The 13,752-nt window shown below is 38.7% G+C and overlaps 1 protein-coding gene across 6 annotated transcripts in view; it reads right to left on the minus strand.

The window, feature by feature from the left end:
- pax7a (paired box 7a) overlaps nt 1–13,752 on the minus strand; it is a 317,190-nt gene that overhangs the window by 205,859 nt on the left and 97,579 nt on the right. For 5 of the 6 annotated variants that reach the window (XM_062037930.1, XM_062037928.1, XM_062037929.1 and 2 more), the window contains exon 2: nt 984–1,104. The exons of the other annotated variant lie outside the window; for it this stretch is intronic. The gene's annotated coding sequence lies outside the window, so the exon portion shown is untranslated. The remainder of the gene's footprint in view (nt 1–983; nt 1,105–13,752) is intronic. 6 annotated transcript variants of the gene reach the window in all.

Genomic DNA, 13,752 nt, shown 5'->3' on the forward strand with positions numbered 1-13,752 from the left:
CCCCTTTAAACATTATGTTTAATAAAGTAACGCATTCTGTATTTATTCTTTTTTTAACCAACCACCAGAATTCAATTGCTGGATTATGGAGTGGTTTTGTTGGGGGGAAAAAATAGAAATCACTTAAAACTAAACATTTTAATGAAATAAATCTTTAGTTACTGGACAATCATGCATTACATACTATACATTACCTTTTGCACTATATTAATTTATATTATGTGTTGTCAACTTTGTACTTTTTTATGTCATTGCCTGAAATAAATAAATAAATGAAATTAAATGAAGGAAATGTTCTGTACACCATTGTCCAAGTTACATTAAATTTTCATCTTCCTCAAGGTGACAGAAAAACATGATACAACCTCCCATATAATATGATTCTACCATGTTGGCAAAATACAAACACATTTATAGTTATTTTCATGACTATTTACATTGCAGATTGTCACTGAAGGCATCAAAACTACGAATGAACACATGTGGAGTTTTGTACTTAACAAAACAAAGGTGAAATAACTGAAAACATGTTTTATATTGTAGTTTGCTCTGATTACTGTTTTGCACACTCTTGGCATTCTCTCAATGAGCTTCAAGAGGTAGTCACCTGAAATGGTTTTGATGCCATCGGTGACAATCTACAATGTAAATAGGCATGAAAATAAAGAAAACACATTGAAATGAGAAGGTGTGTCCAAACTTTTGGCCTGCACTGTACATATATAACACATAAAACATTCTATTATACTTGTATTCATTTAACTAGTAAAACGGTCAAACATTTATCGTTAGTCACTGTCATTTCCAAGAGCTGGGACAGACGCAACAATTCAATGCATCACACATTCTGCGGTTAAAAATACAGCTTTTCGTAATTATACATTCTCCAACCAATTGTTGGTTCAATGCCTCATGAGGCTTCATCTGACCATCACTACCAAAAAACATAAAGCTGAGCAAGAATCAGAAACTTAAAAACTTACGTTCTCCTCAGGAGACAGCACCAACAGCGTCTGCATCAAATGAAGCAAGGGTAGTCCTCAGGTGATAATTAGAAGCAGGTGAAAAGCATGTGCCAATCACCTGGAAGCAGGAGTGAAGGCACTGTGAGAAAACACATCCGGAAAGGGAAGTGGGAACAAAATAAAACAAAATAAGAGCGTAAATACTTGGACCAAAATCGTTCAATCTTTATATAAACGACATTTGTCAAGTTACAAAGGACTTAAAGGCCTACTAAAATGATTTTTTTTATTTAAACGGGGATAGCAGATCCATTCTATGTGTCATACTTGATCATTTTGCGATATTGCCATATTTTTGCTGAAAGGATTTAGTAGAGAACATCGACGATAAAGTTCGCAACTTTTGGTCGCTGATAAAAAAAAGCCTTGCCTGTACCGGAAGTAGCGTGACGTCACAGGTTGAAAGGCTCCTCACATTTCCCCATTGTTTACACCAGCAGCGAGAGCGATTCGGACCGAGAAAGCGACGATTACCCCATTAATTTGAGCGAGGATGAAAGATTTGTGGATGAGAAACGTGAGAGTGAAGGACTGAGTGCAGTACAGGACGTATCTTTTTTCGCTCTGACCATAACTTTGGTACAAGGGTTCATTGGATTCCACACTTTCTCTTTTTTCTATTGTGGATCACGGATTTGTATTTTAAACCACCTCGGATACTATATCCTCTTGAAAATGAGAGTCGAGAACGCGAAATGGACATTCACAGTGACTTTTATCTCCACAATACATCGGCGAAGCACTTTAGCTACGGAGCTAACGTGATAGCATCGGGCTTAACTGCAGATAGAAACAAAATAAATAAACCCCTGACTGGAAGGATAGACAGAAAATCAATAATACTATTAAACCATGGACATGTAACTACACGGTTAATGCTTTCCAGCCTGTCGAAGCTTAACAATGCTGTTGCTAACGATGCCATTGAAGCTAACTTAGCTATGGGACCTCGACAGAGCTATGCTAAAAACATTAGCTCTCCACCTACGCCAGCCAGCCCTCATCTGCTCATCAACACCCGTGCTCACCTGCGTTCCAGCGATCGACGGAGCGACGAAGGACTTCACCCGATCGTCAATGCGGTCGGCGGCTAGCGTCGGATAGCACGTCTGCTATCCAAGTCAAAGTCCTCCTGGTTGTGTTGCTGCAGCCAGCCGCTAATACACCGATCCCACCTACAGCTTTCTTCTTTGCAGTCTTCATTGTTCATTGAACAAATTGCAAAAGATTCACCAACACAGATGTCCAGAATACTGTGGAATTTTGCGATGAAAACAGAGCTTTTTGTATTGGACACAATGGTGTCCGAATACTTCCGTTTCAACCATTGACGTCACGCGCAAACGTCATCATACATAGACGTTTTCAACCGGAAGTTTTGCGGGAAATTTAAAATTGCATTTTATAAGTTAACCCGGCCGTATTGGCATGTGTTGCAATGTTAATATTTCATCATTGATATATAAACTATCAGACTGCGTGGTCGGTAGTAGTGGGTTTCAGTAGGCCTTTAAAGTTAGTATTATTTGCAGATGATACAACTGGGGAGAACAGGAGAGAACACACAGAAGATAATAGAAGAAATTAACAAATTAAAAAGATGGTTTGACAAAAACAGACTATCTTTGAATCTCAGTAAAACTAAAATAATGCTATTTGGTAACAGTAGAAGGGAAAGTCGAACACAAATACAAATAGACGGAGTAGACATTAAAAGGGTGAAAGAAAACACATTTTTTGGGTGTAATGATATATGATCAAATGAACTGGGAACCTCATGTAAAAAACATACAACATAAAGTAGCAAGAAACACGTCAATAATGAATAAAGCAAAACATGTTCTAGACCAAAAATCACTTCATATTTTTTACTGCTCGCGAGTGTTACCGTATCTGAGTTATTGTGCAGAAATATGGGGAAACAACTACACATGTGCGCTTTAACGGTATTACAAAACAGATCAATTAGAATAATACATCATGTTGGATATAGAGAACATACAAAGCTTTTATTTATTAAATCACAAATATTGAAGTTCAATGATTTGGTGCATTTGCAAACAGCTGAAATGATGTACAAAGCAAACTATAACCTGCTACCCAAGAATGTACAACAATTTTTCTCAACAAAAGTGGAGAAATATAACCTTTAAGAAAAATCTAATTTAAAACATTTGTATGCTTGTGCAACATTTCAAACCTTTAGCATATCCGTATGTGGAAATAAATCATGTAATGGATTAACCCGGGGGTCTCAAACCTGCGGCTCTAGAGCCGCCCTAGTGGCTCCCTGGAGCTTTTTCAAAAATGTAAGAAAATAGAAAAAGATGGGGGGAAAAAATATATTTTTGTTTTAATAGGGTTTCTGTAGGAGGACAAACATGACACAAACCTTCCTAATTGTTAGAAATCCCACTGTTTGTATTAAACATGATTCTCTGGCGAGCGCCATTTTGTCCTAATAATTTGTTTACATGTTCAACTTTCTTCAACGATGCCACAGAAAGACGTGTTTTATGCCTCTCCTTCTTTGTCTCATTTTGTCCACCAAACGTTTTATGCTGTGTGTGAATGCACAAAGGTGATCTTTGTTGATGTGTTTGACTTGTGTGGAGTGCTAATCTGGCATATTTGGTGACTGCATAACTGCAAGCTAATCGATGCTAACATGCTATTTAGGCTAGCTGTATGTACTTATTGCATCATTATGCCTCACTTGTAGGTACATTTGAGCTCATTTAATTTCCTTTACTTATGTCCTCTGTCTATTTAATTTATATTTGCATGTCTCATGACACATTATCTGTACGTAATATTGGCTGCATTTCTGATAGTTGTTTGTGTGCCATGTTGTTCCAGACCACAGCAAACGTTACTCAGCTTGCGAAGATTGTAATAAATCCATTAGAAGAAGACAGCCTGCCGTTTCCTTTAACTTGGACACACATCTAAAGCGCTGTCTTCCCTCACCTGTCCCTGATTGGCAATCTGGCACACCTGGTGGCAATTGCCAATCAGGCTCTTATTTATACCTGCCTCTCCCTCCAGTCAGGGCTGGAGTATTGTATGCTGGTTCCTGTATGATGTGGACTGTTTGCTGGTTGCTGTCAACAGTTTTCTCGTTTCCTGTTTGCTGGTTCCTGTTTGCTGTTGCTGTCTACAGTTTTCTCGTTTCCTGTTTGCTGGTTCCTGTTTGCTGTTTCCAGTTTACCTGTTTTCCTGGTATACTGCTTCCTGTCTCGTGTTTTTCCTGCATTTTTTGGACAGTAAAAGTCATGTCTTCCTGTATCAAGCCTGCCATCTTTGCATCTTGGGGTTGGTCATCACCACAACTTGACATTTTCCCAGCAAAGTTGAGATGTATCAAAACTGATGTTGACGTGAAAATGTGCGCTGCTTCAGGGCAACTTATACTGGAATAAGTATAAAGAAGGCGGATTCCAGAAGCATACTAAGTCAAAGCACCATCTCAATGCCATTGTTGCCATTGAGTACAAAAGGGGCTTCATAAGTCACATACTGTATCAATGGATAAAGAAAACCAAAAAATGGTGGAAGAAAACAAAGTACATAACAACTGTTGCAGATGTCCTCCTGTGCACAGCCACACGAAACATTGCGGCGCGAGCTCACAGAGAGACAAATGACTCGGGGAATAAAGGAAACGTTGGCCATTACAGAACTTTTTGCCAAACATAGTGATTAACAAAAAATGGAACGAAAACATGCTAAATACACGAGTCACACAATCCAAAATGGCTGACATGGTAAGGAAAGACACTGTTGATGAAATTACACAAAGCAGAGTTTTCAGAATCTTAGCTGATTTTATGCTGATAAAAGACTCGCTAAAACAAGAGCAGATTGTATTGGTTCTTAGGTACTGCTATAATGGATTTGTGCTTGAGGGTTTCATGCATTTTTGAACATTTTTAACTTTTCCACATGAACAGCTTTTGGCTACAAGAACTAATTTGGCATTTTAACAAATTATGACAATATACACGGTTTTCGGTATGATTCATAAGCAGTAATTATTACCAGGGTTGGGACTAACACGTTTCTAAGTAACGCGTTACTGTAACGCCGTTAGTTTCGGCGGTAACTAGTAATCTAACGCGTTATTTTTTTATATACAGTAACTCAGTTACCGTTACTGCATGATGCGTTACTGCGTTATTTTACGTTATTTTTATGTAGTATCGGCTAGAAACTGAAGATCTGAGTGTGTTTTATTGGAGCGCTCCGGTGGAAAAGAAGAGGCGTGCTTTCCCCCACCCACAGAAAGCACGCCTCCAGAGCCGTACTTCGGGTCTAACAACCTTCACTTTACCCGGAAGAGGGTCTTTACAGCTGAGGGTGAATGACGAGCCCGGCGGTTTGTTGCAACTTTGTGACTTTATTGCACGCAGCCATCCACCAAGCTAGAGCACCTACACGCACTCACTGTCGCCGCTCCCTCACATCTCTCGCCCACTCACTCACTGACGTCACTCACCTCTCATGCTGTCATATCTTAAAGGGCCACACACACACACACACACACATACGCTACTCTCATAACAACTAACAAGACATCATGGCGAAGCCAGAAGTCGAGTTTTTTAACATGGAGACATTCTCAATACTTTTCTTTTGTCGAGTACAAAGAAAATAACATTTTAGTTAAATGTAAGTTGTGTCTTGGATCAAAGATCCTATCTACTTAGAGTTAAAGTTAAAGTGCCATTATGTTGCAGCTATTTAAAATAGTTTTGTCAATTTTTTCTGGCCTGAAATAAATTGGCCCTTTGAAACATATCTTTGTCTTTGTGTGTTGTATGTAGAGCACATTGTTTGTGTGTTGTATGTAGAGCACATTGTTTGTGTGTTGTATGTAGACCACATTGCTTTCTGAGTTCAGTGATGCAAATGCATGTCAAGTTGATCAACAGATTGTATTATTCTCCAGTGCAATAGGCTAAAAGGGCATTAATGGGAGCCTTAAAAAAAAAGGGGGGGGGGGGGTCAGAAGTAACTAAATAGTTACTTTTCACAGTAACGCATTACTTTTTGGTGTAAGTAACTGAGTTAGTAACTGAGTTACTTTTGAAATAAAGTAACTAGTAATTGTAACTAGTTACTGGTTTTCAGTAACTAACCCAACACTGATTATTACCACATATTGGTCGACATAAAAGAAGGCGCTTGCCTTTATTTTTGTCGTTTTTAGCTTGGCTTACCGTCAGCTGATGATAGCGACTTAGCAAAGTTTAGCTACTAACGTTAGCTATCATTAGCCATGTTTACATCCGCAACATTTCTCCAATCTGATCTCAAACGTGGTTTATCGGAATTCCAAATTCACTACTTACTTGGACTAAATAAATTAATATATTCATGGCGTGCTTATTCATGCGCCAAACATTTAATCAGAATAAAACATCTGTGTCACGGCCCGGGCGCAATCAATCACCGGCAATCAGCACACCTGAAGCTGATCCGAGGCCTGCCCAACCTGCTATCCCGTGCCAAAACATAGCTACCTGTCCTGTACAGTAAGCCTAAATTATCCACGCTATATGCAATCCTGCTCTCTCTGTGTTTTCTTCCCCCCGTCGTATTGATTGTCTCGTGTCCTCCTTGTCGCTCCAACTGCAGACCTCCGTTCCCGCCTGACGAGCTGTGTGTCTCGTTTTTCCTTGTTCCTTCTGCTTCCCGGACTGCCTCTCGGATCTCGACCTCCCGCTTGGACACGGACACTCTACGCCTTGCGATAGCCCCAAATTCCTTCCTGCTCACGGACCTCCGAACTTTACCTTATCCATCTTGATCCTCCGCCTCTCACTCAACACTACCGGTAACACTTACCAGCTAATCACCACACAGTCTCAGACACACTTTGGATTCCTCACACTCCATTTCCCTTGTTGATTGATATTATTATTTGTTATATATACTTTTATATTAATAAAAAATTCTGTCTCCTCCTCCTGTACATAACAATCTGAGCATGTGAATAGTTGTCTTTTTCTCTAGAATTAGTAGAAGAAGAAACGACTTGTGCCTATGCTGTAAACAAACGCCGCATTGACTGGACGTCCTCAGCTCGTTCACCCTGTGTGCTCCACAGGTTTAGTTTTTCTCCGTCGCCTTATCGGTTTATGAATGTTTATGTGCATACGCTTACCGGTGATGGTGCGATCTTTCTTATAAACCTCAAAGTTGTTGTTGTTGTCCACGGGCATGTTAACATTTTCCTCCTCCAAACTAACATCCACGCCATTGAAATCGAAGTTCGACAACGGTCTCCCTCCCATAAAGTCATCCATCAGACGGTAAAACTGAAAGCTCGCGGGGTCAGAACCACTTTTACTGTTTTGACTTTTGTCTTTGCAGGAAGCCTTCAAACTTCCTGTGCATCCGGAAGATATTCACAGCGCCTTACTTTTTCCACATTTTGTAATGTTACAGCCTTATTTCAAAATGGCATGAATCTATTTTTGTCCTCAAAATTCCGCACACAATACCCCATAATGACAATTTGAAAAGTTTTTTTTTTATTTCTTATAAATTTATTAGAAAAAACATGTACCGTATTTTCCGGACTATAAGGCACACTTAAAATCTTTTTTTTTTCTCTCAAAACTCGGTGCGCCTAATGTAAGGAATACGTTTGGTTGAGCTTACCCACCTCGAAGCTATTTAATTTGGTACATGGTGTAATGATAAGTGTGACCAGTAGATGGCAGTCAAACATAAGAGATAAGTGTAGGCTGCACTATGATGACAATATGATTCAAGTAAACAACACCAACATTTTATATGTTCCATTAAAAATGTAGAACATTAGACACGACGCTCAAAAATCTATCAAAATGTTTTAGTGCGACTTTGGTAAGCTATGAAGTCGCTCCACTTGGTGAAATGTACTGTGCTTCAACATACGAGTATTATTATGGTGTGTGTATAAAGTAAGACACATTATCTGGCATTTTGTTTCGCAATATTATGCAAAAGCAACTTTTCTTACCTTCTGGTTCCTGCTGATCTGTATTTGGGATGTGCATAAATCCAGAAAAATTGCACGAGTCCGCCTTTGTAGTCCGTGCCGACTCCATAGTCGATAAGCTTCTTCTTTTTCTCTATCTTCTTGTTATGGGACATTCATCCTCCGCTGTTGCCATTTCTAATACAAAGTAGTGTAAAGTTCTTACTTATATCTGTCAGTAAACTCGCCATGAAAGTGCTAAAACAAACCGGTGTAGTGAGTTTACATTATTCACCCAAGGAACTTTAGTTTTTAGAGAGTTCCGGTAGGAGAGTTTTTCACGGGACACATTTCCGGTGTTGTTTCCGAATGAGAAGATGCTGCTCCGTTATTGATTGAAATAAAGTGTGAATGTCATTAAAACAGTTAGCTCCATCTTTTGACACTTCTTCCACTCCCGTCCTTGCACGCTACACCGCTACAACAAAGATGACGGGGAGAAGACGCTGCCGAAGGTGAGCCACGTAAATAAGACCGGCCACAAAACGACGCTTTCCTGAAGCGACTGTCAGAAAGCGGCTTGAAGATGATCTGTAAAACATAATCTATGCAACATTTTGACCAAAGAACCACCATTGCATTTTATGTAGACCACAAGGAAGTGTTTTACATTTAGAAAAAAATAATATGACTTTTAATCCGGTGTGCCTAATATATGAAAAAAGATCAAACATAGACCATTCATCTGCTTTGCATGTTATATGTGACCACTCCTTTTAGAGGCGGCCTCAGTGATGTTGACTTGGGAACTCCTGAATAAATTGAGGGACGCTGGAGCTGTACCCTAGAGCGTATGGCGAGACTGTAACTAAGTGTGCAGCTCCATGCGTTCTCCTCATGAGCTAAATTGAACTCTTGTCTCTGCATGATTCCTTGCTTCTTGTCTGATTAATAGATGTCATCATTGTTTGAACCTGGCAAAAATAGACCATTCATCGGCAGTGCGCCTTATAATCCGGTGCGCCCTCAGGTCTGGAAAATACGGTACATCATAATCACAGCATTTGCTTAATACTTTGTTGATGCACATTTGGCAGCAATTACAGCCTCAAGTCTTTTTGAATACACCTATCTTTGAGAAGTTTCACCTATTCCACTTCGCAGCACCCCACAAGCTCAACCAGGTTGGATTGGAAGCATTGGTTTTCATGCATGCAGTATGTCTCTGTACATTGCTGCATTTATCTGACCCAGAACCCGATGGTCACTCTGTCCGAGCTACAACATTCCTCTGTGGAGAGAGGAGAACCTTCGAGTAGGACAACCATCAATCCACCAATCAGGCCTGTATGGTACAGAGGCCAAACGGAAGCCACTTCTTCGTAAAAAGTTTGCCAAAATGAGAAACAAACTTCTCTGGTCTGACGAGACAAAGATTGAACTCTTTGGCGTGAAGACCAGGTGTCATTTTTGCCAGAAACCAGGCCAGTATCATCCCTACATTGAAGCATGGTGGGGATGGTTTTCAGCGGCAGAAACTGGGAAACTAGTCAGGATAGAGGGAAAGGGGAATGCAGCAATGTACAGACACATCCTGGATTAAAACCAATGTTTCTCATCCAAGGTGATGGAGCATGAGAATTATTTAATTTAATAAAAAAATATACACTACCGTTCAAAAGTTTGGGGTCACATTGAAATGTCCTTATTTTTGAAGGAAAAGCACTGTAATTTTCAATGAAGATAACTTTAAACTAGTCTTAACTTTAAAGAAATACACTCTATACATTGCTAATGTGGTAGATGACTATTCTAGCTGCAAATGTCTGGTTTTTGGTGCAATATCTACATAGGTGTATAGAGGCCCATTTCCAGCAACTATCACTCCAGTGTTCTAATGGTACAATGTGTTTGCTCATTGGCTCAGAAGGCTAATTGATGATTAGAAAACCCTTGTGCAATCATGTTCACACATCTGAAAACAGTTTAGCTCGTTACAGAAGCTACAAAACTGACCTTCCTTTGAGCAGATTGAGTTTCTGGAGCATCACATTTGTGGGCTCAATTAAACGCTCAAAATGGCCAGAAAAAGAGAACTTTCATCTGAAACTCGACAGTCTATTCTTGTTCTTAGAAATGAAGGCTATTCCACAAAATTGTTTGGGTGACCCCAAACTTTTGAACGGTAGTGTATATATATATATAAAAATCTCATTGTCATTATGGGTTGCTGTCTGTAGAACATTGAGGATAAAATGAATTGATTTCATTTTGAAATAGGGCTGAAATACTAACAAAATGTGGAAAAAGTAAAGCGCCATGATTACTGTATATGTTTGCAGTTTCACGAGCCAAGGCGGGCGACCACATGCTCCTCCATTCCCAAGAACACACAACATTTTTACCCGAATCCTGCGGCTGCGAGAGTGTACAAATTTTAGTGCAAGGAAAAGAAGCCTCTTTGTTAATGAAGATAAAAGTAATGCCTCCATTTTGCATGCAATTACAATTTGTCTCACTACGGCCATCTGAAAGATTCTTGCAAAGAAGAGAGATCACTTGACCCGCCGCCTGTGACCAAATGGCGTCTTTCCATTAGGTGATCCCTGCAAGCAGAACATCTATCAGTGCTCAGGCTGTGGACACAGACGCTTAAAAAAAAAAAGCAGAGGGCGTCACAAAGAGCTCAAAGACGACGAGTCACACGGCGCCTGTCACTGAAAAGAACCATTCTTCCTACCAAGCGAACTTGAGTATCATATATACGTTTTCTCTTTCTTTATCTGAAAATGAACATAAAACAATTACATTACGACATCAATGCATTATCAGTGTTCAACAACTACCGTACCTTCCAAATGTGATACGGTATATCTGATGTAGTGTTGTCCCGATACCAATATTTCAGTACTTTTCTATATAAAGGGGACCACAAAAATAGCATTATTGGCTTTATTTTAACAAAAAAAACCTTTCGGTACATTAAACATGTTTCTTATTACAATTTTGTCCTTAAATAAAATAGTGAACATACAAGACAACTTGTCTTTTGTCAGTAAGTAAGCAAACAAAGGCTCCTAATTTAGCTGCTGACATATGCAGTAACATATTGTGTCATTTTCCATTCTATTATTTTGTCAAAATTATTAAGGGCAAACTGTAAAAATTTATTATTAATCCACTTGTTCATTTACTGTTAATATCTGCTTACTTTCTCTTTTAACATGTTCTATCTACACTTTTGTTAAAATGTAATAATCACTTATTCTTCTGTTGTTTGATACTTTACATTAGTTTTGGATAATACCACACATTTGGGTATCAATCCGATACCAAGTAGTTACAGCAGTGGTCCCCAGAATTTTTGTACTTGTGGACCAGTCAATGCTTGAAAATTTGTCCCACGGACCGGGGGGGGGGCAGGGTTGGGGGGTAGTAAAAAAATATTTTTTTATTTTTTATTTTTTTCATTTTTTTGTCATAAAGAAATACAATCATGTGTGCTTAGGGACTGTATCCCTGCAGACTGTATTTATTTATATTGATACATAATGTATATATTGTGTTTTTTATGTTGATTTAATTTAAAAAATATATATATATAAAAATTCTTGTGCGGTACCGGGCCGCAGCCCGGTGGTTGGGGACCACTGAGTTACAGGATCATACATTGGTCATATTCAAAGTCCTCATGTGTCCAGGGACATATTTCCTGAGTTTATAAACATAATATACATTTTAAAAAAAACAAAAGATGATGTTGCGATGCCAAAAAATATTGACGTAATCATAGTTGTACCGACCAGATACGCTCCTGTACTTGGTATCATTACAGTGGATGTTAAGTGTAGATCCACCAATGGCGTTTGTTTACATTTTGACGCCGGTGAGCTACGGTGTGTAGTGAAGCATGTTTAGCTATTCCTCGTCCTGCAGGGATGATACTTGTAAGAAACTTACTTTATTTGTCGCCATGGAGGCGAGGATTAGTGATTTAGAAGTAGCTAAAACACTGCCGACTGGGGCTGGACTTTAGCCGCTAGCTAGCTAGCCATGTCTAAAAAAGCACCTCTTCCGGTGGGTGTTTCAGTGTTATAACTTCATCTTTATTGTTAGTTTTTAAGTCAAAATGCGTCCGTTCTCCCTTTTCTGTCTACACAATGTGTCTGCTTGTAAGTACTCTGTGATTGTGAGCTGCCGAACATGCTCGTCTGCTCGTAAACCTGCAATGACACGACGACGGGGGCGTGGGTTGAGTGGCGGACTGGTACTTTTTAGAGGCGGTATAGTACCGAAAATAATTCATTAGTATCGCGGTACAAAACTAATACCAGTATACCGTACAACCCTAATATGATGTCACCTGTCTTTGCCACTAAAATATCATTAGTTACTTTACAATATTACTGCCACTGTAAAGCATTGCATTATTTAAAAAAATGCATTGTAAAGTAATTGAGTAAACATATGACTTCAAACAAGACAATAAGGCAAAAACAACAGATTATTAATTTCAACTGGGCTGCTTGTACTTTTTTTTTTAACAAACATCAACAATGTGTCTATTATTAGTTATTTTTGACATATGGCACCCACCGTAAGTCTGGAAGAGAAATAGATGATACAGTATTTTCTGCTCACAGATGATACCTGGTGGTTGTTTGAGCATGCTGCAGCTAGTCCTGGATAAATTAATTAATTCCCTTTACATAATCACATGCAGGGTTCTCACAGGAATGAGGTAAAAAACTAACCCAGATCCACTCACCAACATGTATTCACCAATGGCTTAACATTTCGACTGGGGATGTCCGATAATGGCTTTATGCCGATATCCGATATTCCGATATTGTCCAACTCTTTAATTACCGATACCGATATCAACCGATACCGATATATACAGTCGTGGAATTAACACATTATTATGCCTAATTTGGACAACCAGGTATGGTGAAGATAAGGTCCTTTTTCTAAAAATTAATAAAATAAAATAAGATCAATAAATTCAAACATTTTCTTGGATAAAAAAGAAAGTAAAACAATATAAAAACAGTTACATAGAAACTAGTAATTAATGAAAATGAGTAAAATTAACTGTTAAAGGTTAGTACTATTAGTGGACCAGTAGCACGCACAATCATGTGTGCTTACAGACTGTATCCCTTGCAGACTGTATTGATATATATTGATATATAATGTAGGAACCAGAATATTAATAACAGAAAGAAACGACCCTTTTGTGTGAATGTGTGAATGAGTGTAAATGGGGGAGGGAGGTTGTTTGGGTTGGTGCACTAATTGTAAGTGTATCTTGTTTTTTATGTTGATTTAATTTAAAAAAAAAAAAAAAAAAAAAAAAAAAAACGATACAGATACCGATAATTTAAAAAACGATACCGATAATTTCCAATATTACATTTTAAAGCATTTATCGGCAGGCCGATATTATCGGACATCTCTAATCACAACCATTCAGTGGTGCTTTTAAAATAATCATTGTCTATTTTATCAGTAAAAAGTCACTAAATAGTCAACCAACGACATCATAGGAAGACGATACTTGGACAGAAACACAAGTCCCAGCAAGTGGAGTAATGCATGTCGAGCGCAGTTTCCACTTCCAGTATCAAGCAAGAAACAGGAAATGTCTCATTGTGATGCACTTCAATAAGCCCAGGCAGTGTGCCAAAAAGACATTGATTATACATGCATGGCCTTTAGAAAAGACTTCGAAACAACGATACAAAATAGTTGTAT

This window comes from Entelurus aequoreus, linkage group LG26 (genome assembly GCF_033978785.1).
Source record: "Entelurus aequoreus isolate RoL-2023_Sb linkage group LG26, RoL_Eaeq_v1.1, whole genome shotgun sequence".
Classification (NCBI taxonomy): Eukaryota; Metazoa; Chordata; class Actinopteri; order Syngnathiformes; family Syngnathidae; genus Entelurus; species Entelurus aequoreus.